This window comes from Amblyomma mixtum, chromosome 3 (genome assembly GCF_055824585.1).
Source record: "Amblyomma mixtum isolate Tamu chromosome 3, ASM5582458v1, whole genome shotgun sequence".
Classification (NCBI taxonomy): Eukaryota; Metazoa; Arthropoda; class Arachnida; order Ixodida; family Ixodidae; genus Amblyomma; species Amblyomma mixtum.
Genome location: NC_143014.1, coordinates 295,070,025 through 295,097,381, shown reverse-complemented (window position 1 = coordinate 295,097,381; position 27,357 = coordinate 295,070,025). Strand labels below are relative to the sequence as shown.

General features: G+C 44.6%; 1 pseudogene across 1 annotated transcript in view; it reads right to left on the bottom strand.

Annotated features, from left to right (window-relative positions):
- LOC149355250 (condensin-2 complex subunit G2-like) overlaps nt 1-27,357 on the bottom strand; it is a 123,796-nt pseudogene that overhangs the window by 32,840 nt on the left and 63,599 nt on the right. The window contains exons 8-12 of the transcript XR_016289345.1: nt 23,169-23,291; nt 22,017-22,112; nt 18,634-18,717; nt 7,184-7,444; nt 1,738-1,815 (exon numbers count right to left, since the gene is read on the bottom strand). The product of XR_016289345.1 is annotated as a condensin-2 complex subunit G2-like (transcript). The remainder of the gene's footprint in view (nt 1-1,737; nt 1,816-7,183; nt 7,445-18,633; nt 18,718-22,016; nt 22,113-23,168; nt 23,292-27,357) is intronic.

The window sequence follows — 27,357 nt, the reverse complement described above, 5'->3', positions numbered from 1 at the left end:
AGCCTCATGTCATGAGAGGTAGAAATGGCAGCGAGCATCTAGAGATAATTTTCTCGCAAGATTCGCTCGCCACTGCGATAGCTTAGAGCGCACCACTTCTGAAAGATGGATTTTCTCTGAAGGTGCACATGGACAGCACACATGGGCCACCAGCGTGTGCTGCCGTACTTGTTTCACATTCTAACTTGGGCGACAGAACCACGGATTTCTTAAGTCTCAAAACAAAGAAGGCTAAAAAATGGGCACTGGACTTGTAGAGTGCATGCGTGTAACCTTGCCAGTTTCAATGATGCTTATCTTTAGCAACACAGATGGCATCGCAGGTCACACACTGCATCAGTCCTCTTATCCTGCTCTGAAAGGATGCTGACTGTTTTGGGCGGCAGCCGTGCCCTCGGAGTTAAACCCTCTCTGTCAGCCTTTCACTTTCTCGCAACACATCCCAGCGATCGCGAGGAAACCAGCAAACAGCCAAAAATGAACCATAAAAGCTCAAAGAAACACACTAAACGAAAAGAAAATTTCACTTGACTTTGGCCAGGTAACAAGCACATGCTAGCAAATAGTTTTTTTCCAGAAAAAATTATTCCGAAGAAATTCGAGCATAATTTTTGGAAGAAATAAGAGCGTATTCGTACAAACAGGAGGGTCGGTCAAAATTTGGGGGCCTCCTGGGCAATTCGGGAGAGATGGAAGTTATGATAATGGGACTAGCTATTCAAGCGTGTTGCATAACATGATCATCTTATTACAATGAATCCAGTTTCAACAGGCATTATCGTATAACACACTGATTTCCAGAATTTGGTTGGCATCCTACCTCACTGACTACACTTCATTTAGTGTGGATTCAGTTAAAATCAACATCCAGAGATTGAACTCATTTAGGAGGCCAACAAGCTAGTTTGTGCTTTATTACAGAGGATTTTTCAGCAGTGAACAGAGCTTAACTTCAAGTACTCCTCGGTGCATCTCGGTGATGCACGGTGACAGCAGAAGCAATCACAACAACTGCCGTTTTGTTATTACAGAGAGTTTTAGTAGCGTACCCTATACCATCTGCTGCAACCACTTGCCGCAGCTGGTAGCTGCCAATGCACATGCACAGACGGTGCCAACTGGCCAGGTGCAGGAACTGGCCAGCATTCTGAATGTCACTCTGAATGTTCACTAGCTGCTGCGACCATTAGCTCTGATGCATATACACCACTGGGTCGAATCAATACGCGCAAATGTCATACTTTTTTATTTGTCAGCCAGATATTCCTTTGCAGCTTATTTATGAACATATGCTTTGCTAGACCCTTTACCCAGGAACATGATCTCATGCTAGCTGCACACTGCAGTTGGAAGTACACAGGTAAAATATTTTAGTTTGCTCATAAGCTCTGGTTGTGCACCATTCTGGCATAATAGTACATCACGCATGCGCGTATTTAAGGAACAATGCAAAGGACGGCCATGTCTTCTGCGCCGTTCCCTAACAATGTATCACCAACTCACCAATCCAGCCGTAGTGCACTTTTTCTTTGCGCTAGTGCCCCTTCTGCAGTGCCCTCGCTGCCGTTTAATTTCACACCAAAACACAAAGCGCTGTCCATCAGCTACACCATCAAAACAGACATAATTTTGTCAAGTGCTCAGTGAATAAAAGACATTTGTAAGGAACAGCATTTTAACTGTGAAATACACGGCTACATCCCAAAGTGAAATCAAAGACTGCAGAGCAAAACTTACGTCAGTCAATGGGAATAACTTGTTCATAGACTTCTTCATGATGTACACAAGACGCTTCCACATAGCCTTCAGCTCATCCTAGCATTAAGCAAAAAAGGCAAAAGGGGAGAGAGGGGCCAAAAAACAACAAAATTTACCACCAAGAGAGAATGAAAACAAAATATGAACAATGATTTTGCAAATCAAACAAGTGCTTTCAAATTACGGGGCAGGAATCCAGCGCCCCTCCTTGATGACTCCTCGTTGGCCTGAAACTTCCCCCAAAGCTTTGTCTGGGGACAGCATCTGCCACTATGAGAGGTGCTACTGTCAACTGGAAGGTGCTCAGCTGTCTCTCTTAAGTGGATAGCCACGTGACTGCAGCTTTTTATTGACCACGCAGGCAGCATTCTCACTCTCACAATGTTTTTCGCAAGTTTTCAGTGCCTGCATGTCAGCAATGGAGCTTGTCAGCTAGGCAATGAGCACTCATTAGTAATAGCCAACAAACCACTCATTTGTGATATGGTATGGTATTGGAGGTTCAACATCCCAAAGAGATATGGGCTATGAGGGAAGCCATAGTGCAGGGCTCCGTACTAATTTCAACCACCTGAGGTTCTCTAATGGGCACTAACAACGTACAGCACATGGCTCCTTGCGTTTTGCCATGGCCACTGTGGCCGGAAGCGAACCCACATCCTTGGGCTCAGCAGTCAGATGTCCTTACCATTCAGACACCGTGACGGGGCCCACTCTTTAGTAACTCATTAGTACCATTAATAGCCCATAGACAATAATACAATCATCCTGACAGGTGGTCTTTTTGGAAACAAGAGTAGCTCACAACACAGAAAATAGAGCACTGCAGAAAAAGCCTCACAATTAATGCTCAGTTTTATAAAAATAGAGTAAAATTACCATTATTGTCTGCTTAATCTTTCCTTCAGTACTTCTACTACCACTCAAGGGCAACAGAGACAGACTTGTGTTCTCTCCGTCGGAAAAAAAAAAACTTCTATATTGAAATTAAAATATCAAAATTGGTTTTTGAGGAAAGGAAGTGACAGAGTAACTGTCTCACATTTCGGTGGCCACCCTTAATACTGCAGTTTCATTTTTTATGCACATGACATGTAAGTATGGGTTCTTTTCACTTCCATATGGCCAAGCAGCATTCATGAACTCCCAAAAAAACTTCGATAGGTTCAAAATAAATTTTTAAAAAGCTACGTGACCCACTGCGCTTCCAGGGCATTGAGGGCCACGAAGTTCAAACAGAAGCCGCAATTTCCCCCGCAACATCCCGTAAGAACAACATCGCAAAAACCACGGTCAGTCGTAGCCACTGCATTATTTGATTCAATCCAGCCCCTTAGATTTCCACAGCCTCCTCCACCTCCATGAGAAGGCATGCCAAGGAAAAACAAAACAGCTTCAGTTTTAAACTGTAAAGTGCCGTTAGCATAGGTTGGCGATAGACATGGATTAGGCTAATGTCTCAGAGAGGTGTTTTGTGTGCATGTACATGATGGAATACTTCATTCTGGCTTCAACTATACATAAGCGTATGTATACAGTCGAACCCGGATATATCGAACCCGCATATTTCGAATTATTGGCTATATCGAACACACAGATTACCCCCTTGAAAATACTATGTAAAAGTATAGGACAGTTGCGTTGTATATCGAATTCCATTTTCGCCGGACATTGGATATATCGAACGCCGCGCCACGCCGCGCCCCTGGAAGGTGCGCTTTCCCCAAAGACATTCCTGTCCGGTCCTCAGCCGCCTCAGCGGAGAACATTTCCGCAGTCAGCAGGCGCAGGGCCCTTTTTTTTTTTTTGTTCCCCGTTTTTGCGCCCCACCGGCGCGAGCTTTCCCACTCCTCCTGTCCTCCTGTACCGCCGGCGTGTGCTCCGTCAAGGTCATTGGAGATCAGCGAAGAGAGAGCGCCGCATGGAGACGCGCGGCGACCACGCTTCTTGGGGAAAGAGAGAGAGAGAAAACGGTCGCTCGTGGGCACATCGTGGGTCTGGGGAAAAGAGAGAGCTCAGAAAAAAAAAAAAAAAACGAAACCCAGAGCGTTGATTTTTCTCCCTACTCTTTCTTTTCCCTCTGTCGTTCCTTCGCAGCCGCGTTGACTGCCGCTCGCATAGGCTTCGCTCTTATCGCTCCATCTGCGCCTCGCGTGTTTTTTTTTGTGTGTGTGCCTGTGTTTCAACGCGCGACGTGAAGCAGGCCCCAGTAGCCAACTGTTTTGGCAAGGCAGGCCTTGAAGTGGCCGGAGATTAATGTCCGGAAGATTTAAATGACGATGAGTGCTTGGACGACGCGTTTCGCGACTTGTCCAATTTTCTCGGCGCCGTTCCGTCCGAAGTGACTGTTGAGGACTTTAACGCTGACAGCGAAGTTCAAGCGGTAGCTGGCGTTCAAGACGCCGACTCCAGCGACGACGAGGGCAACTGTGTTGTCGAAGAAACGCGTCCGTGCGCAGCCACTGAACTGGCGTCAGCGTTAGCCTGATTCGGCGCTGTTGCGGCGAAATGGAAGGCACTGTGCTCTCGCACCTGGACAGTCTCGAGAAGATCGAGGCCAGTGTTTTGAACTTCGTTTCCCAGGGGAAAAAGCAGCCCAAAATTAGTGATTTTTTTTTTTCCGCGAAATAAAGCGCTTTCACATTGCGCGCCCATACTATGTGATTCGCGGCTGTTCCAAACGGTAAGCCACAATTTGTTATGATTGGGAGTGCAGTTTTAGCCTATATCTGTATATCGAATTTTCGCTATATCGAACTATTTTCCGATCCCCTTCGAATTCGATATATCCGGGTTCGACTGTATTTGAGGTACGCGAAGAACTAAAATACTCGGCACGCAAATTGTGCACTGATAAAAATTTGAGCTTTACCTAGAAATGGAAACTGCACAATGCAAATTACACACCTATAACAAAATCAAAATGAATCCTAATGAGCGGCATGACAACAAAGAACGCAGCTTACAAAGAACAGCATGCAATAATATTAATGATGATTTTCATCATTAATGAAAATTTTCAAAGTTGCTCCAAGTTTTGGTTTCGTTTTTGCGGCGTGGCTACGGCTTGGCTTTGCTATTGGCGCGTGACTACGGCTTGGCTTCGTTACTCTCGACAAACGACATCACGACATCGCTTCTTTGTTGATCTGTTGGGTGCGTCGGGCGGTCGCGGTGTGCCATGTGGCTGTTGACAACGCACGTGCTTCCATGTAAGGCATGCTTCGTGAAGTGGATATTGTTTTGGGGAGCACGATGTCAGGGTCTCGAAAACAGTACTCGGCTGCTTTCAAGCGAAAAGTGATTTTAGCTGCGGAGAACATCGGCAACAGTGCGGCCGGGAGGCAGTTTGGTCTCGCCGAAGGAAGCATTCGTGGATGGCGACGACAGAAAGAAGCCCTTTTCACGTGCAGCGGAACGCGACGAAGCTTTCACGGCCCGTTGATGTCTGTGTAAACAAACCGTTCAAGGACGCTGTCAAGCGGTGCTATGCACAGTGGATGCGCTCAGGTGAGCCTGCAGTGACGCCAACCAGGCGGCTGAAGCGGGCTTTGCGAGCCACGCTGCGTAAATGGATCGTGGACGCGTGGGCGGCCATCCCAGAAGAACTTGAGCATTGGTCTTTTAAGAAGTGCAACGCCCTCGATGGCACGGAAGATGAGTACATTTGGAATGATTTGTTGGACAAAGAAATGTCCAAAGAAAGCGCTGCTCAAGAAGAAAGTGATTGAAGTGAAGTGCGGGATGTGATTTGAATAAATGTCTTCTCTAATCTTTCCTCACTCGTATTATAGGTGGGTAACACTTTTTTTTCCCATTTTGCGTCTCTAACACTTCACCTCGTATTATATTCAGGTTCGTATTATACGCAGGTTTTTACGGTACGTGCACAACAGCGAAGTGATAGAATCTGTAGAGTCTTACAAGTACTTGGGTGTCTAACACCTGACCTACTGTGTACTGTTCACATTAAAAGTATACTAACTAGCACCAGCACCTCACTTGAATTCATTCAGTACCTACAGGGACGCCAAGCTTCTTACTTTTACTTCATTGTTTAATCTAAATTAGAATACGCATTGCTCCAGCATATGGAGTCCCCATCGAGTAACTACGATCACTTTAAAATAAGGCTGCATTGTTTGTCTCGGGGCAATATTCACTTGGCTCAAGCATCTCTGAAAAGCAAGTTTTACCTTCTTCCATTAAAGAATGCACGTGAAATATCTTGTCCTGTGTTCTTTGATAAGGTTTATCACAATCCAACTAATTACACGGCACAATTAATTAATAAGTACTGCCTATCTCTTTAAGCAATCAGCATTCGGAGGCGTGTCTTCTTTCTATTTCTCAGTGCGCAACCTGCGTCAAGGCCAAACGCTGGCGACAAAGCACTAATGCTTTTTGCCTTCACAGAACATAAGCAGCCTTAAGTGCCCTCTGAATTTTTTTTTACGAACAGTGCATATTTGCCAAATGTTTAGCACTGGTTGGTGTAGATGTGTGACGTTAACTTTATTATTTTGACTTTTCAGTTAATTTATATTGCGTACACAAAAGTGCGGTCATTTTTGTACTTTGTGGTCATGTTTGCACTGTACTTCGGTACCATATATATGCTTGTTTGCCCTCCCCCCAAAGTAATAATGCTTTCTTATAATGGGCACTCATGTAAAATGAAATTACTGAATTATGAAGGACTGAATTATTTCAACCGCAAGAAAAATTTGAGCCCAGACACTGCAGTGGCAGCGAATTCATAAAATATGCTAGTAATGAATTCGGCATGACTTGGATAATAACCCTTAGCTTTGACTTTTTACTCCCCCACCACCATTTCGTAAGTTAATCAATACCACATATATCAAACCAGAAGGGGGTTGATAGTTGACAAATTCAAATTGGCAGCAGATGAGCTTATATGTCACCTAAAAGCATGCAAATAGTGCAGCCATGCAGGCAGCGTGCTTCCTGCAGCGACACGCCACCCGCTGACATACTGGCAATGCAATGACCGCTGGGTGTTGTCAGCCCTAGCTCACTTCTCGCATCGAAGCCGCAGTGGAGGGTGCTTCTGGACCGGCCACCACTTACCATAAGAGGTCTAATTAGGAGGAACCTCACTAGTAGGAGCATGCCACACAATTCGATATATCGAGTGTTCCACTGAATGGGAGTTCGATAAATGCGAATAGTGCTATAGTTATCTTTTAACGGAATGTTCTGATCATTCTATATAAATAAGAACTCGGGTATGTCCAAATTTCATGTATACGGGATCAGTTGATGTACAACCGCATGTGGGCCAAAGCCATGTTCATGTCAATCTTCTTAAGATTAACAAGCATGGAGCTTGATGAATATATACAAGGTAATTGTAATTTAGTCATGAGGCTGTCAAATATCTGTCAATGTTCAGCAGTACCAAATGATCACAAAGAGCAGAGTAAAAGCAGTTCTCACTGATGGGCAGTAGGGGAGCGATGTCTGTCAGATGGCTGTAGAAAACGCGGAATGCTCCAGGGTTGAGAGAGTGCAGCAGCAAGCAGCGGTCCAGATTCTGCCGCTTGCTAGCTGAGGGGTTGAAGTAGCTGTCCCGCAAAAGTTTTGCCACCGCCAAGGACAGATTTGGCCTGCTCTCAACCATCAGTGGCAACAGGTCGTTCGGAGGGGCCACGTCCCAGAACTGCAACACACAAAGACAAACACGGGCGCTGCAGTGAATGCTGATTGTCCCTGTGTAATATAAAAGAAACTGTACAGAACATTGCTAGTGAGCCTCCAATCATTTATAAAGTGCAGGAACAGGAAAAAAAAAACCTTGCCATGCTCATTTGTACTTACACAAATTATGGCACATCATCTACACCGACAGCTCACAGGCTGTTGTTGTCTTGAGCCAGTGCTGCTGTCACACGGGCACTTTCCATCCCGACTGAAGTTCCGAGCATGCTCCACATACACAATACTACATGTTCCTACTCCATCCCAATCGACGAGTTGGCCTGCTAAACCACAGGTGGTGCTGTGCACCCACGTGGTTGTATACAGGGTGAGTTTCTTTAATGGTTTGGTTTGGTTTGGTTTATGGGGTTTAACGTCCTAAAGCGACTAAGGCTATGAGAGACGCCGTAGTGGAGGGCTCCGGAAATTTCGACCACCTGGGGTTCTTTAACGTGCACTGACATCGCACAGTACACGGGCCTCTGGAATTGTTTACAGATATTTAATTTAATAACCATGAGAGATACATCTGTGCAGTCTGTGAAGGTGGATTCACAGCAAAGCAGAAGTCATGTATGTGGTAGATCTCATAACTGTACAATTGACTAAAGTTAACTAAACTTTTTATTTTAGATTTTAGGGGCAAGGTTACATTAAAGGCAAGGTTTCATGTGCTTACGACAGGCGACAACTAGTGAACTTCTGCTCTTCATGTCCATATATGAGCACCCTCAGCTTGGTCATAGGAGCATATTTGCTTCTGCTCTTCATGTGCATACTTTAAAGACAAATACTGGACATGCAAAAGCACTTTCCCTTGGCATCGTACTCCCTTATAACAAGGTTTGCCTATATTAACAAAACAGCTTTTAATTTTAAACAACAAAAACCTCAATCATCTGGATCTCAAGAGACAGAAAAAGAAGTTGCAGTGAACTGAAGGGCTCCCCCCCCCCCATCATCCCCCCCCCATCATCCCCCCCCCCCCCGCCCCAAAATAAAAACCATTTGCATCACTGCAAATTTATTTTGTAAAAAAACTGGGCATAGTCACCCCCTTTTGAGACAAGCCGCACCGCAACAACCATTTTCTGCAGCTCCTCTAAATGCTTTATTATGTAAGCACCACTAGGAATGTCGAAGCAGAACTGTTCCAGAATGATAAGGTCTTTAACGGCATCTTCCACAGAGCAATGCCTTAGAGATGGAGCCTCCTCATATCAATACAAGCGTGCATTTATTGCATGTTAGAAAAACCACATAGATAGGAGCACGAGAAACATGTCTGTGGCAAAGCAATTAGCGTCTGAAAGGACACAAGCCGTGGTCAGCTGCATGGCTGATGGGCAGCTGATAACTGCAGTCACCCTGGATTGGTGGCAAAGGTCAGAAAACTTAACTGTGCAGCCGGAATATTTTTGGTTCAATGATGGAGGCCTTCCAATGCCTGCCATCATGTGCATGTCTAGCATGCACGGGCAACACTACATCCTACAAATCAGGTTCGAGGAGGGCTATTTGGAAGCCTGGGGTGTGGCCTAATCCCAGCGACCAGAGCCAACAATGCACTCCCTCACCAGAGGAGGATTTGGCCGCCCTGGTGCAGTACTTGGCCCACCAGATAATCCCTGGCCCTCGAAAAAAGGTGGCCACATCTGGGACAGGGTTATGATATGGAAGAGGCCTTTGCCCTGCGGTGGGTGTCGGTAGGCTGATGATGGTGATTTGGAAGACTGCTGTTCCGGATGCACCTCAAGGAGGCCCCCACCAAGTGTACTTGCGAGATAAGCTCGAAAAAATTCAGATAACCGCAGTGCGTTTTGTATGTTCGCGTTATCGGACGACCGATTCTGTAACAGAAATGCTTAAAGGGTCAGTCTACTCACCGAGATGAGTGTGTAAATAATGGCATATTCTGGTACTTGGCACCCTACAACATCAATAACGAGGGCTCTGCTCCCGGTTTAGGCAGGAATTTACATTTTATTTCGTCGCTAAAAGTCGTGTTAAAATGCATGGTGGCGACCCCAAACGTTCATTTTGTTGGTGCAGGTGGTAGTCTTTTTTTGTAGAAGCATAAGTGAATATACTACGTACCGTTAGTATGCCCCAATGTTACAGAAACATATGTTTTGTTCTAGTAAACTGTAGAAGGCGTACCACTCACTTTTTCTGTTAATCACATGAATATTTATAGTTATACATACGCTAAACGCAGGCACATTCCCACTTTTAGTTCAGCGCATGCTAGCAGAGGCGCGAAAATAAACTCAGCCTATAATGGCGCCATCTGGTTGTCAGGACGGGAACGATTGCTGTAAACAAACCGCCTCTCCACTTGAGCCTTGAAGCGGCAGAATCGTCACTCTAATTATTAAAATAAAGCAAATTCATCACTTATACGTTTTCTTATAGGCGAGATGGGACGAAGCGAAAAACCGGTGCCTCATTTATGGCCAGTGAACGCACTGAAAAAGGCAGCAACAACGAGAATTCAGTTCGAAGCGAGAGGTCCGGCTTCGACGGGCGCCGCCATGTTTGTCGCCGCGCGGCGGAAATCCAGATGGTTGCCAGATGAGACTACCACCTCATACAGATGTTTTCCCACTTCAATAAATTCTATTTTGAAATGTTCTACCGCACTTCTTGGCACCACACCCGGCTAAACGGTAATTTGAGTGATGAGCTATCGGTTGCCGCAAAGAAAATATGGCCGATAAAATTCAGTAGACTGACCCTTTAAATGTTGTGACCTGGAACTGCTCGAAACACGACAAGAAAAACAACGGTTGAAACTGTTTTTCCAAATCACCAGGAATCAACCAAAAATAAACAAAGAAACATATATTCACCCCCCTCTAAAACACAGTGCGCTTTTAAACCACAGTGCTGCAATACGGCCTTACAGAACCCACCTAGCTGCTTTTCAAAACTCTTTTTTTCCTCTCATGTATTAATAAGTGGAATGGGCTTCTGGAATGCATTGTCACAGCTCAAAATGTCAAAGAGTTTGAGAACCTTTTGGAATTATATTACAGGTAACGGGGAATTGACAACTGATCATGCTGCTGTTATGATTTCCCTCATCTCTGTTAAGTGATTCGCGTGTACTTTGCTGGCGCTTTTTTTTTCTCTCTCTCTTTCTGTCACTGCTGGTCCTGTATTCGTGTTTTGTTTTTTTGTGTCTTGTCGGTGCCTGAGGTTTTTGTTCCTCGAAAGTTGAAAGAAAAACCTCTCCTGTTATGGCCCTCAAGTGAGGGCTACAGTATTTTGAAATAAATAAATAAACTAGTGCCATCACAGCAGTGTTTTAATAAATGAGCACTCGGCACCATGGCCTTACGTAGATCTGTGGCCCAAATTATCCAGATTTTCAATTTATTTGAAGACAGCAAAATTATGTGCACAGTAAACACAGCCTTTCACTGTTTAGGGCTGAGGTCCCATGCTGATGGGGCCAGAGGGAATTTTTCACAACGAATTTGCAATCTCTGTGACCTTCCTGCTTAAGACAAACACAAGTTTTAACTCATTAGAAAGAGAAATGTGGTTGCTTTTAACAGCATGTCTTGGTAACCACAATTATTTCTGACATAAGTGGAGAGAGCAAAAAAAAACCAAGTGCATAAAACAATACTTCTGTTCTACTTGCCTGCTTGCATCACATTATGAATAAAAGGGCTGCTTCAGCAGTGTTTAAATTGAGTTCAAAGACTTCTGCGGGCAGTGCTTTCGTAATGATGGGCAACATTGAGCAACAAAAACAAAAAATCTACTAAGGGTAACTCAAAGAAATTTTGCACACTTAACAAAACATGCATGATCCACAATACCCACTGCAGTGGCTCACTGGTTAAGGCACTCGTCTGCTGATCCAGAGTACCCAAGTTCGAACCCGGCCACGGCGCCACGTTTTGATAGAGGTGAAACACCAAAGGCGCCTATGTGCTGTGCAATGACAGTGCACATTAAAGATCCCCAGGTGGTCGAAACTATTCCGGAGCCCTCCACTACGGCACCACTTCCTTACTTCTTTCACACCTACCTTCCTCCCTTCTCTCGGGTGTCCACTGAGAGACCGTTACTGTGTCATTTCCTTTTCTCAAAACAAATTTTTAAACAAATATTTTTTTTGTCCACAAATGTTCTAGATATGCTAGTGTTTTGTCAGACCTCAAGCTACTGAGCCTTTAATATCCACAACATTTTTGTCATTTTTTTACCTCTTGCAAGGTATCTGTTGTAAATAACTCTCCATTGGTGCCAAAAACTCCACTATATTTACTAAGATTAACATTCCATTTAAACGCTACAGAAGCAGCACTCTTATTGGTGCAGTATTTTTCCTGAAATAGCGGCGCAAGCAGGCTGGCCGAACAAAAGTACTGTTTCATGCACTCAGTTTTTTGCTCACTCCACTCGTGGCAACAATAATTACTATTACCAATGCATACAGTTGAAAAGCAAATACTGTATTTACTTGCATAATGACTGCACTCACGTAATGATCATACCCCCGAATTTTGTTGGCAAAATTCAATTTTTTTTATTCCCCACGTAATGATCGCACCCCGATCTTGCTGCTGCAATTTGTCGTCTGCCAAGTCTAGCTGACGATGATCGTACTTGCCACCTGTCTGACAGATGGCATGTGCAGATGACCATCTTGCTCTGTCAGCATTGCAGCGGCAGCCGCCTGTTGGCTGGCCTGCAGTCACATGGGCAGTCGAACGCGGTAATGCTTAACGGTGGATACCAAACTTGACTGCGGTTATCTCAAATCATAGTTCGCCGTTGTCACAAGGTTCACCACTGTCTGGGTTGCCATGCAACGAACGAAGTGACGCGCTGAACCAGAGCGAAGCGACATTTGCAAATATCTTGCAGCGCAGTTGACGCAGTGTCAAGAGTGCCATTTGATGGTGGAGTCCGGTTGCAGCACTGCTGCCTCCACAGCCGAACACACTGCCCCGCCGCTCGCAAGCCGCCTGCGCCAAGGTATCATCTCTACGGTGAATACTTGGCGCCAGCGTCAGAAAACCGCGCTAAACTTTCTTGTTCTCGTAAATAATAAGCCCTGGGATACGGGAATGTCAGAAATGACCTCCTTGAGGGTCGCTAACCTGCACCGAGTTGCTGGTAGGAGTAATAGCTGCGATACAAGCTAGTACTAAGTTCGTAGCTGCGTAGCAGCTGCCGTCGTTGCAGCACAACTGACCCGATCTGCTTGCACACCAGCTCCGCTGCTAAGGCGTCCCTGAAATCGATCATGTATCTTTCTTTCCACATCAGACAATGAGGTTGTCAGTTAGGCAGCGCCATTAGTAGACCATTTCGTATAGCGCTGGTCAATTCAAAAGCACCGTCCGCTGTGGCTTCGATACGAAACAACTTAAGCCTAGCGACGATTAGAGAGTCGCACACCAGAGTGCCGTCATCCAACGCGCTCGCGGGCGGCACCATTGCAGTAAGCGCGCGGAATCCGGTGCTGCGAGCGTTGCAAATGTGTCACCTAATTTAATGCTGCGGCAGGGACCGGACATTTTTCAGAGTAACGGCAGTAAAATGCATAGCTTGAGCACCGCAAGATGTTGCTGTTGTACGTAGTTGCTGCGCCTTCGGACAATATCGAAGGCTGCATAAAAGCGGCATCGCGCGGCACTATACACACTGCCTATTTTGATGCACTGCTCTTCAAACATGATTTAGTGCGAAGAAAGTATGTTCCTGAAGCAGGCGAGCTCGTGCGCTTTTCGCACAATACCTTCTCGGTTAACGATGTAAACGGGGTTGCCAAACTTGATTCGTGATAACCGCGTTTAGCGGCATAACCGGGGGTAGCGCGCCCATGTGACAAGGGTAGCCTGACCTGCAACTTGTTTGCGTTTTCAGTGCTCAAAAATTTTTTCAACCAATTTTCTTCTGCATAATATCACACCCCTAAATTTGGGTCAATTTTTTTTTTAAGTGGGATCATTATGCGAGTAAATACAGTACAGTTCTTTTTCTAATGAATTCAAACTTGTTTTCCTATCTTAAGCGGGAGGGCGCAAATGTTGCGATTGTGCAAATGTGCAGTCACATCAGTCGGAATACAGTCACATCACCCTCCTCACTTAGTGGATAACGAAGCACCACATCACCACACATGCACCACATGCATGCCGTAATAAGACATGTCATCACAGAAACAACCATGCATAAATTTCTTTGCACTTGAAATATAGCCATTAGTCATGTTAGCCCAATGATGCTTTTTGTCAAATAGCACGTCATATTTACAAAGGCACTTCTACATTAAGGAAACCATCTTTGACAGCTCGATGGCTGATGTTAACGACACTGCCATGGTCCTGCAAGTGTTCCACTACAGCATAGAAAGTTGCTATTCCCGTTTTCACTGTGTGTTGACGGCAGAAAATAAACTTGCACAACACTTCGTAGCTCTTGTACATGGTTATACTGAAAATATCCATGTAACAGCCTTCTTAATTCTGCAGCAAAAAAATTCAGGGCGGCCCTTTGTTGACCTAAAGTGCGGTGAGGCGAAAGCCTTTAGCGCGGTGTTGCTGCTTGTGTCACTGATGTCTGGTTAAGATTTTAATTAAGCACACAACTGTTTCTGAATCTTAAATGCTGGAGACACTGGAGGGCATTTGGGAGCCATCAGTCTGATTGGACGCCTTTCTGCAAACACTCTCCAGCGTTGTAGACAAGAAAGGAAGTAGTGTAGCCATTAGCACGCTCGGCTGCGGAATGGAAGGATGGTGGTACAAATCCCATTGTACACAAAATTCAGGGCGGCCCTTTGTTGACCTAAACTGCGGTGAGGCGAAAGTCTTAAGCGCAGTGTTGCTTGTGTCACTGATGTGTGGTTAAAATGTTAAGCTTCGCCTCTAAGAGTGGAGCACAACAGCGTCTTGCAACGCTGCCAAGGAGTCCACAGAACGCCATCGCCCGTTTGGCTCTACGCCTTGCTCGTCGGTAAATTGGTTTTTGAGGAAATGAAATGTATTTGGCTCGCATATCTCGGTGGACACCTGAACCTCGCCGTAAGGAAAGGGAGGGAGATGGGAGTGAACGAGGACACCGTATTCACTAGACGCGCCTTTGTTCACTCCAAACCATCGAGCTGGCACGGCGGAGTGGTAGCGTGCTCGTCTCGCACTCTGGAGGCCCTGGTTCGATCCACCTACTCGGCCAACTTCCTACTCTGCTTTATTTATTTGTCTGGTCTCACTAGAAAGGTTAATTAGGCTAATCGGTTAATTAACTAACTAAACTCGGTCCCACTTACTTCGAGCATCACTAAACTATCCCTTTAATCGATTGCATGGTTACTAGCCAAAGTACAATTCGCCCCATTTGAAATTCGTGCACTGTGACGTGACAACCATTTCGACCAATTGAAAAGCGTGACATTTCTGTCGACAACTCCTGCTTACAACGATGAGGCATTAAAGGCTTCCACCTTAAAACTCTTGACAACAATGTCTTAACGAGTAGGTGAACCACATGCAGTGGAGCCAACAAAGTGGTTCTACATGCACCAGTCCTTCTCAGATTAGCTCACGCTACCACAGGGGCAGTGCATTGTCAATTTCGTGAAACTCACCACTATCACAAGACAACAGGATACACTCAAGTCTGTCACAGTGCAAGTAGATGCCACCAACAGCCTTTTTGAGCAGTCAAATACAGCATTACAGCACTGAAGTAAAGCTATATAATTGCATAAAGATTGTATTTCATGCAATCATTATGCAGTACATTTACTTTCATCATCAGCCTGACTACACCCACTATAGGGCAAAGGCCTCTCCCATGTCTCTCCAATTAACCCTGTCCTTTGTCAGTTGCCGCCACTGTATCTCCGCAAACTTCTTAGTCTCATCCGTCCACCTAACTTTCTGCCGTCCCCTGCTACGTTTGCTTTCTCTTGGAATCCACTCCGTTACCCTTAAGGTCCAGCGGTTATCTTGCCTTCGCATTACATGCCCTGCCCAAGCCCATTTCTTCCTCTTGATTTCAACTAAGATGTCATTAACCCACGTTTGTTCCCTCACCCACTCCGCCCTCTTCCGATCTCTTAACGTTACACCTATCATTTTCCTTTCCATAGCTCGCTGTGTTGTTCTTAACTTAAGCTGAACCCTCTTTAATAGCCTCCACGTTTCTGCCCCATAGGTGAGTACCGGTAGGATACAGCTGTTGTATACTTTTCTCTTCAGGGATATTGGTAAGATACCATTCATGATCTGAGAGAACCTGCCATATGCGCTCCACCCCATTCTTATTCTTCTAGTTATTTCCTTCTCATGATCCGGATCTGCGGTCACTACCTGCCCTAAGTAGACATATTCTTTTACTACTTCCAGCACCTCCCATTTCCGAACTGCTCTTCTTTTGCTAGGCTGTTGAACATTACTTTGGTTTTCTGCATGTTAATTCTTAGCCCCACCGTTCTGCTCTGCCTGTCCAATTCATTGATCATGCTTTGCAGTTCATGTCCTGAGTGACTTAGCAAGGCAATGTCATCAGCGAATCGCAAATTACTCAGGTATTCTCCATTAACTCTTATCCCCAACTGTTCCCACTCCAGTCCCCGGAATACCTCCTGCAAACAGGCAGTGCATACCATAGGCGAGATCGTGTCTCCCTGCCTGACACCTTTCCGTATTGGAATTTTATTGCTGACTTTATGGAGAACTATAGTAGCTGTGCAATCGTTATAAATATCTTCCAATATTTTCACATAACACTCTTCTACACCCTGACTCCGCAATCCTGCATGACTGCTGAGGTTTCTACTGAGTCGAATGCTTTCTCGTAATCAATGAACGTTATATATAGGGGCTGGTTATATTCTGCGCATTTCTCTATCACCTGATTGATAGTGTGAATGTGGTCTATTGTCGAGTATCCTTTACGAAAGCCTGCCTGATCATTTGGTTGACTAAAGTCCAAGGTTGTCCTGACTCTATTAGCGATTACCTTAGTAAATACCTTGTAGGCAACGGACAATAAGCTGATCGGTCTGTAATTCTTCAAGTCCTTGACGTCTCCTTTCTTATGAATTAAGATAATGTTAGCGTTCTTCCAAGCTTCTGGTACTCTCGAGGTCACAAGGCATTGCGTATACAGGGTGGCTAGTTTTTGTAGCACAATCTCTCCTTCGTCCTTCAACAAATCTGCTGTTACCTGATCCTCACCAGCTGCTTTCCATCTTTGCATTGCTCCTAAGGCTTTCTTTACTTCCTCCTTCGTTACTGGCGGGATGTCCCATTGCTGTGCTCGACTGCCTCCCTATGTAACTTCATGATTACATTCGCTACTGTATAGATTTGTGTAGAACTCTTCGGCTAATTCAACTATCTTCGGAAAAGGCTCGAAGTACCCATACGTCGAGCTTTCAAGACAGCGTTGGGGCTTCCCGATAATGCCTCCGCTGATCTTCTCTTACAGCTAGGAGTGCACAATACCCTTGCCGAAATCATCGAGGCACAGCACACGGCACAGATCGCACGCCTATCAAGCACTAAAGCGGGCAGAGAGATTCTCGTCAAGCTCGGCCTGAACACCATAGCAGAAAGGGACAACGTCCTGCAGTTACCTAAAGTCATGCGAGAAGCAATTAAAGTGTTCCCCTTCACAAGAAACGTACACCCGATCCACAATCAAGGAAGAAGACTCGCCCGTGCCAAAACCCTCGCTGCGGACGCGGCAAGGTTTCCAGACCAGACAGCTTTTGTGGATGCAGCGTACATACCGGGAAAGCATGCCTACTCGGTAGCAGTAGTCGACTGACACGGGCGAACGCGTAACTCACCCACACTTTTCACGAAGAAACCAGAGGTAGCTGAACAAGCAGCGATAGCACTAGCTCTCAAAGACTCGAGCTTCAACCCTGTGTACAGCGACTCTAGAGCAGCCACTCGAGCTTTCGCCAAGGGCGGAATAGACAAGACGACGCTACGAATCTTAGGCGGAAATAACATCACTGATCACTCCATCGTATGGTTCCCGGCACACAAGGGCAGCTTAGGGGGTGGCCTGCGGAATCTCAACGAGATCGCACACGAGGCGGCGCGAGGGCTCATCGGCCGCGTCCCTCCGGTTTCCCCGCTACTCCACAGATCGAGTACAGGGATCAATTATTCACGTACAACGAGCTCACTAAGCACTTTTATCTAGGCAGACGAGCGTTTCCCCTCCCGGATAAGAAATTAACCTGCAGCCAGTCGGTCACGTTACGCTTGCTCCAAACGAGCTCATACCCCAACCCCTGGCGCATGAAGCACATCGACCCAGACTACGACGGACAACATGTGTGTGACCAGTGCAGTGAACGTGCAGACTTGACCCACATGCTGTGTGGTTGTGCATCAAGTGACGCCTACGCCCAGAACAAGGAACATTGGGACAAAGTACTAAAGAGTGCTTCACTTCACGACCAGCTTCGGGCTGTCCAGGAGGCCCGCGCCGCGGCGGAGAGCTTCGGGCTCTCTGTGCTTACGTGGGAGCTGCCCTCTACACCTGGCGCCTAGCCGAGTGTCCTTCAGGACCCCTACTGTGGGAAATAAAGATTTACCACCACCACCACCATCCATATTGCTGATGACATTGCCCTGTTTGTCTTTTAGCGCATACATCTGGTTTTTACCTATGCCCAGTTTACTCCTCACTGATTTTAGGCTGCCTCCGTTCCTTAGAGCATGCTCGATTTTCTCCATGTTAAACTTTCTTATGTCGGCTACCTTGCCCTTATTTATTAACTTCGATAGCTCTGCTAGTTCTATCCTGTCTGTGGAGTTAGACGTCCTCATGCTTTGGCGTTTCTTAATCAGATCTTTAGTCTCCTGAGATGGCTAGCTGGTATCCTGTCGAACCATCCTACCACCTACTTCTGCGGCGCACTCTGTAACGATAGCTGTGAGATTGTCATTCATTGTTTCAACACATTGGTCGTCTTTTTCAGTTAAAGCGGAAAATCTGTTCTGCAGCGACATTCTGAATTCCTCTACCTTCCCCCTTAATGCTTTAAATGCTCTTAATGCTTTTGATACATTTGCTTTAAATAGTATCAAAGAATTTGCATAAAGAAAAGAACACAAGCTTTGTCAGCACCGCCACACAACATACCCTTCTCACCTGATTAACTCGAACTCTCGATTCAAGGGAGTTCAGGTCCAGAGCATTTTTGTTGATCAAATCATTTGCAAGTGACTGTCGTTCCTGTGAAATGTGAGGGGGCATTGATTAGTGTCCTGCGCCGCCGCGGTGGCTCAGTGGTTATGGTGCTCAGCTGCTGACCCGAAAGACGCGGGTTCGATCCCGGCTGCAGTGGTTGAATTTCTTTGGAGGAGAAATTCTAGAGGACCGTGTACTGTGCGATGTCAGTGCACGTTAAAGAACCCCAGGTGTTCGAAATTTCCGGAGCCCTCCAGTACAGCGTCTCTCATAGCCTTAGTCGCTTTGGGACGTTAAACCAAACCAAACCAGTGTCCTGCAAAGCCTATGCCACATGGTAATTCATTACAGTGCAATCCAGTATAATAATACCAGATATAACGATATATCACTTATAACGATCAAAATTTTTAGATATACATAAATTTTCCATTGCCCCTTTATGAAAATAAACCATATAAAACGATACAATCATCAGTAAAATAATAAATACAATGATAAAATTCTTGTCGTCCTGAAGGTGTTTACTACGCAAACTTACCTGAAAGTCTGATAAAAAATAAAACTGAAGCGAATAACGTGAAAACTCTTCCTAAGTGCTGCAAATGGTCCGGCATGGCAAAATCACGTTGTGTGCACTCTTACACACCGAGCATTATCATTGTCGCAATTGCTAGAGGGAGGCGGGAAGAGCCTGTGTGGCCGCCACAGCGCAACGGTTCCTCACGCCAACATACTTTCTGTCTGTCTGTATTCATGAACTGGGCACACAGTGCAGGCAGCACGCCAAAATGCTATGCGCCGATTACACTGCGGGATGTTTATTTTGACGGGATCTCCGGTGGGGGTGGCCCGCTCGGCACTGTGCGCCCTTGACAGGAGCATTGGTGGGGAAGGCTGCATGCATAGGGGAATACGTGGGTAACGTGGACTTGTTCTTTTGGCGTATTTTTTTTACCGGCCCTGTACACAAAAATGGTGACAAACATACTAAGCTATCACCAAGCCTATGAATTTAACAAAGTTTATATATATATATATATTCTTGAGCATATGATATCAAATTGCTGCCCACCTCGATTGTCATTCCTTCTTCCATGGCTTCAGAAAGTATTACTCAGGTGAAACGTAGCTGGCATCTTTCACTCACATTCTCCAGAGCGTCCCGGACTGGGGCGGTGTTGTCGACTGCATATTTTCAGAAGTTACTAAGGCTTTTGACAAGGTACCCCACAGTCTACTGCTCTTTAATTAAACAGCCTTTACCTGGATCCTAACGTTCTTGCATGGATGAGGAGTGTTCTTACTAATCACTCCTAATATGTAAATGGTTAATAAAAATGGCTCTAACAATACCCCTGTCTATTCTGGCGGGCCACAACGCTCCATTCTTGCTCCTTCACTCTTTCTAATTTGTATCAATCACTTACCCACCAGAATTCAATCGCATGTTGGCCTTTTTGCCGATGACTGTAATTTATCGCAAAGTAACCAATCCTGATAATTGAGGCATTCCTCAATCAGACCTTAACTCAGGAACTGCATGGTGTCAAGATTGGCAAATGACTTAACTCTGACAAGTGTAAAGTAATGCATGTGTCTCGAACTAACTCTCAGGTCTTTTCTTATAAACTACAGAATTCTCCACTGAAACAGGTAACATCCTACAATTGGGAGTTGATATCTCATCTAAGCTATGATGGGAACAGCACATCAACTCTATTACTAGCAATGCTAATCATTCACTAGGTTATCCGAAGCATAATTTCTCAAACATTTCTTCATTCCTTAAACTACAACTTTATAAAGCACTTATTCATCCCAAGCTTTGGTATGCAGCATATGGGACCCTGGTATTTGGTATACGGGACCCTGGCCTTGATTTTCTAATAACCACAATCGAAGCTGTTCAAAATCGGTCTGCTCATTAGATACTCAGTAATTACCGTACTGCCAGCACAACTAACATGAAAAACACGTTACACCTGCCAGCACTGTCATAAAGATGTCAGATACTCCAACTATGCCTGCTATATAAAATATACTATCATAATACACTTCACTACCATTTGCTTCAGCGGCCCCCTCATACATCATCACGTCACATCGACTATCATCATAAAATTGGATTCGTTCCTCCCGCGTTCAATTAATGAGTGGAACCATCTTCCCGAGGCGCTAGTGTCTATAAGAGATATTAGCTTGTTCAAAAATGTTTTAACACCTCATTTTGGTGTTCCCAATTACCGTATTTTCCGGTGTATAAGACGCGGCTTTTTTTCAAAAATTTTGCTGGTGCGTCCTATACAAGGGTGCGTCTTATATGCAAATTTTTCGTTGTTTTTTTTGCGAGTTCAGAAGTTACTCAGGTTCATGTTCAAGCTTTTTCGCTGAAAAAAATATTGAAAAAAATACTTCAATACCGAGACGGCCGTGCGCAACTTTTTTAGGTGAACTTTATCATGAAACAGCGGAAATGACGACTTCCGGGATCACAAACATATGGTTGTTTCGGAGGCCCCAAGTAAAAGTAATGTGAAATGCCAAAAGATGGCGACAATCACGCTTCTCGCCATTGTCAAGAAAAGCTAAAACAAGCCGGCATTCTTTTTTAGTCAATCTTTGCAACTTTGCTCCGTAGTGCAAAGAGAATGTTTCAGCCGCGTTGCCTCCAGAAATGGGTGAACTTTTTGATAGCGCATACGAAGATGAAGACTTCGAAGGTTTTAAGTAAAAATAAAATGTTGTTATGGACATCAGGAGAGTTCTTTCGTTTTTCTTTCTTTTTTGCTAAAACATGGGTGGCTATGGCGCGAGTGTTGCCTTTTTCGGTCACTTAGCGTTACTTAACTTCTCACAGGTACGGTGCATTTTGCAATGGTCACGCAAGCGTGTTTAATTAAGCCTCGCTAGCCAAACTGGGTAAATTGGGGTGCGTCTTATACACGGGTGCGTCTTATATACCAACTTTTTCAATGACAGCCTGCATTTATGGCGGGTGCGTCGTATAAAGGGCGCTTGTTATACACCGGAAAATACGGTAATGTTCTGCACTGCTTAATATTTTTTCGTAATGTTGTATATTTTGGCGTTCCTATCATTAATCATTTCTGCACTGTTGTTTTTCAGTTTGATATCGTTGTATGTCTGTTTTTCTCTTACTCCTGTAATTTTATGCATTCCACTCCCCTCTAACGCCTGACCTAGGCCCTAAGGATATTACAAATAAATAAACAACGATATTGGTTACAATGATCAAATTTTCAAATTTTCTCAATATCTTAAGTGAATTGCACTGTACTGAGGTACGGACAAAAGAACATTGGAAGAGCAGTTTCACTCACATGGATGGGAATAATTTCAAAGAAATCCGTCAGCACTCTGCATACACCCCTGATTGCCACAACTCGAACTTCTGGAACAGGGTCCTCTAGAAGATCCTGCAGAACAGAAGGCACGACAAGGACAGAGTCAGGTGCATGTTCTGTGTTTAATGGCGCATAAGCGACTAAGGCAATCATGTGCAAAATGCAAAGTTTAATATATGTTTGCTTGCTGGGAGAGAAATGAAATGCTTTTTGAAAGCTTGCCCTCTTGTAAGAACAACACAGGAAATTTCGACAAGTGAATTTTGTACTAAGAATAGGTGAGGGTGGAATGGGATGTGTTTATTAAATTGCGGGAAACATTTTTTTCTTCGTTTGTCGAGTTTTGTGCATGAAAATAGAATGCGATTTGTTGTGACCATCTCTCCATATAGTTCACGTGTATGTTTATCTTGCTTTGAGAGAATGAAGTTAAGTGTTTAACGAGTGTCCAACATAAAAGAGACAAAACTACTTCAATTAAGTGTTCTCATGATTTTATGATTTCCATTCCTCAATGATCAGCTTCCCTAGGTGTAGTTTGTTGTTTACATCGTTATCCCACAAAGCCTGCCATTTCGCTCTCAGTTTCCCGAGAACCAATTTCATGCAATCTTTATGTGTTACATTTATGCTGTATTCTATAGCATTACAACACCCTGCAGCACATGCATCAATTTTCTCACTGCTGCTGATTCCGTGGCTAGGCACTCAGCATAAACTCAATTAACGTGTTCTAGTGTTTGAGCTGTTATTGCATTATGAATTGCGTTTCCTATTAAGGGTTGGACTGCATTTCTGAACAGTAGTGTTGTGATTATGCTAAGCAATTCAGCATAGATAACACTGTTTTCAATGTTTTCCTTTACTATTTTTACACTAGCGCAGCAGCGGCATAACATTCTGGATGGAAAGAGGGGCATGTGTAGTATAGCATCTAAGCAGGAAGGCTCCTAGGATTGGAGTCAATGTTTTAAAAAGCCCGAAAATTAGACGTTTCCACAGATATCTGATTTTGGTCACTGCTCTGACAGCATCTAATCTCTTCTGCTTCAGGAACTGCCGCCAGTCTAGCTGCAGTGAAACAGCAGGCCCCGGAAGACCCTTTCCCTTTCTTTCCAAGAAACTCACATGCATTGTCTTGAAGTGCTCTGCCAACTCTTGCTCCATCAGGGGAGCTGCAGTGCTCTCCAGCAGTGGGAATGAGTCAAAAAAGATTCTGGCAGAGCTGTGGCGTACCTTGTAGTGTAGTGCCTGGATCAAGAAAAATAAACAGGTGAGGCGTTACTTGCAAAATAAAGTAGACCACACAGGACTCACCGATTCTGTACTTGACAAGGAGTTTAGCATATGATGCAAACAAGCTCACAATGTGCACACCAGTGGATACAACCAGTGTAGTGTTGGCATTTTATGGAAACACAACTGCCAACCGTCACATGCATTTAACCACACCACTAAAAATTTCTCTCAATTTACCTTCAATACACAAACATCCCATGCCAAACCTGCAAATGAATTGTAATACACAGATCACATACCAACATGTCAGCGTGAAAAGTAGAGGTGTACAATCATGTTTAAAAAGCCCAGTATTAAAGAGCTACAGTTGAACCTCAATAGTATAACAAAGTCAAAGAGGCCCAGTGATTTTTTCATTATAGCTGTTGCTTCATTATAATGGTCCACAACCTTAGCTGCAACTTTCACGTGCCAGTGGGCTTACCTTCTACTGTGCATGACAAGGATAACAAAGCCGGCGTTCAGTGTGCTGCCAGTGTGTATCAAGGAAGCCTTCAACACTCACACTAAGCTCCCATGACGAGGCTGAATACATGTGCACCAACCAGATATGTTAGCCTTGCCAATGTAAACCCATGCTTTCCGCAGCCCACATGAACTTTCAGAGCCTAGCTAATAAGTCTTGGAAGAATAATGTCGTAAAGGACAGGGAGAGGCACATTCAGAATATTAGCTTTGTTTTCTCGGTCCTAAACCCGATATGGACCCCTCAGAAAGAGAGCGCGTACTAGTGGCTATTTCGTCCAGAGTACCGTACTTACTTGACTCTAATGCGCACATTTTTTGGGGGAAAAAATTGTTTAAAAATGACAAGCGCGCTAGAATCGAGTATAAAAATGAAACTATGCCAGCAACAGCCTATTGTCATCGTCATCATAAAAAGCGGCTTGGTATTTCTTGTGCACCAATATTCTAGACATCGCCTACCTAGCCTACCACAGTTGTGGATACAGATAGGCCTTGCGAGCATCTGATGTGTAAAAGAGCAAGGTGCAGACCTTGACTTCAGCCAACATGGAAGCGTCCGTTGTGACCAAGACCCACCAAGTTCACTAAGATGCTGAGTTAAAAAAAAAAAAAAAGGCGAGCTTGGATGCAGCTTTCCAGGCAAACCCTGGCCAAGATGGGAAGCCCCGCACCAAGCGTGCAACCATCAATGAAGCTCCTGTTCAGGGCGCAGCACAGCATCTTGGCTTTCTGCCAAATTCACTGAGCATGCTGCCACCACCAGAGCTCCAGGTGGAAGATAAACGCTCTGATGTTATAGGAGCATCTGGGCACTCTGCCAGGGTCTGCAGTACGGATGGCGAGGAAGACTCAAGTAACGTGCAAAGAAAAGCTAACGCTTTAAAATAAGGTGACCGTGTGTATCAAACCTAGAAAATCCGGGGCGTGCTACAATCAGTCATTGCACTTTTATTTTATTTTTTACCTTGAAAATCTAGTGTACGTTACAATTCAGGGCGAGTTAGAATCAAGCAAATATGGTACTTGTTTTTGTTGGCTTCACCACACAGCTCACAAAGCACGCAGACAACACTTCTTCGCATTTTATTTATTTTATTCAAGATATCCCTAAAGGTCCTCTTTCGAGGGTATTACATAGGGGGGTAGTGTACAGCCCGCCAAATCTTTAGCTAGTATGCCTGACAGCCGCTTTTTCTGTGCTCCTGCGCTTTGGGATGAAGCAAACTTGCGGGGAGCTCAATATTAAGCACGGGCTTAGTGAGCCTGTGCTTAAATTTGATATTTTCACAAGTTTGCTCCGTCATAAGCTACAGGAGCATGAAAAACGCGGCTGTCACGCATGCCAGCTAAAGATTTGGCCGGCTGTACAGTGCATGTAAAAAACTTCACAAACGGAAAAGATACAACCAGAAACCTAGTTATAAAATGGAAGTATAAATTAAACACCTTCGACTAAATATAAAAGCACATGAGAGTGAGAAGACTACAATACAAATCACAGGCAGCCAAAAAAAAAAAAAGTGTCTAGCGGAAAACAACAGGAATGCCTCGTGGAGAATGCGTATGCCAGACCAAAGGCTCTGGTCAATGGAAACTGTTTTACAGTTTCTTTTTCTACTGCTTGGTCCTGTGAAACCAGCGAGACCTCGATACCATCAAGCACACTACCAAACAATTTTAACCATGCGACCAAGCTGCGAAAACGGAAACTAAACCGCACATGGAACTAGGGAAGCTGAGCACACTCTGTGGGCCGTGTGCAGCAAGGAGGTTAGAAAATGGGGGAAATGCGATTTGCCACATCAAATCAGTACGTAAGTGTTGGGTACCATTACAAATTAACATACTCAGCAAGAAATGACAAATGGGGTTCAGCGGAGGTTCGTTATATCCCACTGCAAGAATATAAAAACAAGATATCAAATACATAGCATTCTACGGGGGCTCCCAAGAGGAATCGCTATCCCTTTGTTGTATTCTTTATTTTGTTATGAACAGTTTCATTATAGCCAAGTTTGACTGTATAAAAGCTACGTGTGTCCAAATGGCACTTTTTTGAAACCGAATCGAATAGTGAGAGGAACAAATCCCCACCATCATAACTTTCTCATAAAAGTGCCACTAGGGACATTATCTTTGAATACGAATATAATAAAAATTGAATATTTGTGTGATTACACATTACTTGTGCAAATATTTGCAGGAAACGAATATTCCTGCAAAACAGCAAAGAACTAGTGGTGGCACTGTAAGTCGTAGAATTAAAGCTGTAAAAGACGAAAGACATACCACTGACCTCCACTAGGGGACACGCAACACGAAGCGCGTATATTAACTCCATGAATGTCATGTCATATGCACAGGACAATTAAATGACCTCCCACTACTTATGATGGCAGTCAGCAAACTAGACCTAAATCTCAGCTCATGACAGAAATGAGAGTGAGCCACAGCCTCCAATACAGGATATAAAAGCAGGGTTTGCTAAGCCTGGCTGAACCCTGTTGCATCGGCCAATCCTAAAGGCCATATATACAAGCATTATAATGCCACCACATGAATGGATTGCGTTGCAGCACTGAACCCACCTTCCCACAGAGACAGATAATGGCAGCATTCTGTGCAGCATCAGAGTGGATCGTTTTTGAAACAGTGGCCGAAGAGAACTACAGCGTTCCCTATTCAAACTCCAAGCCACTTATTTTAAAACTATTCGAGACCTTGAAAACAGATTTGATTTGTTGTGAATAATTTTGAACATTCACTATTTGATTCATTCAGCAAATATGAAATAGAAAGATAATTGATTCGCTGTTTGAAAATTCTGAATATTGACACGCATCCTTGTACTGTTTATTCGTTCACACTCAAAGCCACCGGCATCATCAATTTGTTTGTGACGCGAGATGCAACCAGACTTGTCTCGACTGATCACGGTCCCGCACAACTGCTTCCCCATTTTTCCAGATTGTTGCAGTTGCTTTTACGTCTTTATCTCGAAGGCTCCTTGCCAGCTTTAAACTGAGGGCGGCCACAAACAGCAGGCATTCTGTTCGACGACCGCAGAGCATGCTTGTTGCTTTCACCGCCACCGAATCATTCAGTTCATTGAGGGCACAGGTCAGCCCCAATAAAGTTTTCTTTTGGAAGCCCTTTTTGCTGCCTTCCTGCTGGACTGCTGGACTGACACCACTACATGACAATATTCGCACACCCCTAGCAAAAATTACAAAAAATGCAGAAATTGCTTGGAGGTGTGCTTCATGGAATCCGTGGTATTCAACACTTTCTGCCTTGTTAGTGAACTCTGACCCACATGCAAAAAAACTGCAATGATATCAGAATGCCAGTGTTTGTTGATGGTGCTAGAAGCGATATCGTAATGATCGTGGGCAATGAATTCTCACGCATTCATCTGAATCAACACAGCCAACTGCTTGCAAATGCCCTGGTACGCTGCAACTTATGCGAACTACCCATTACCAGCAGTGACAAATACATACATGTGAAGTTCAGGCCAACAAGAGAATGTTGTGTGATACCGCATGTG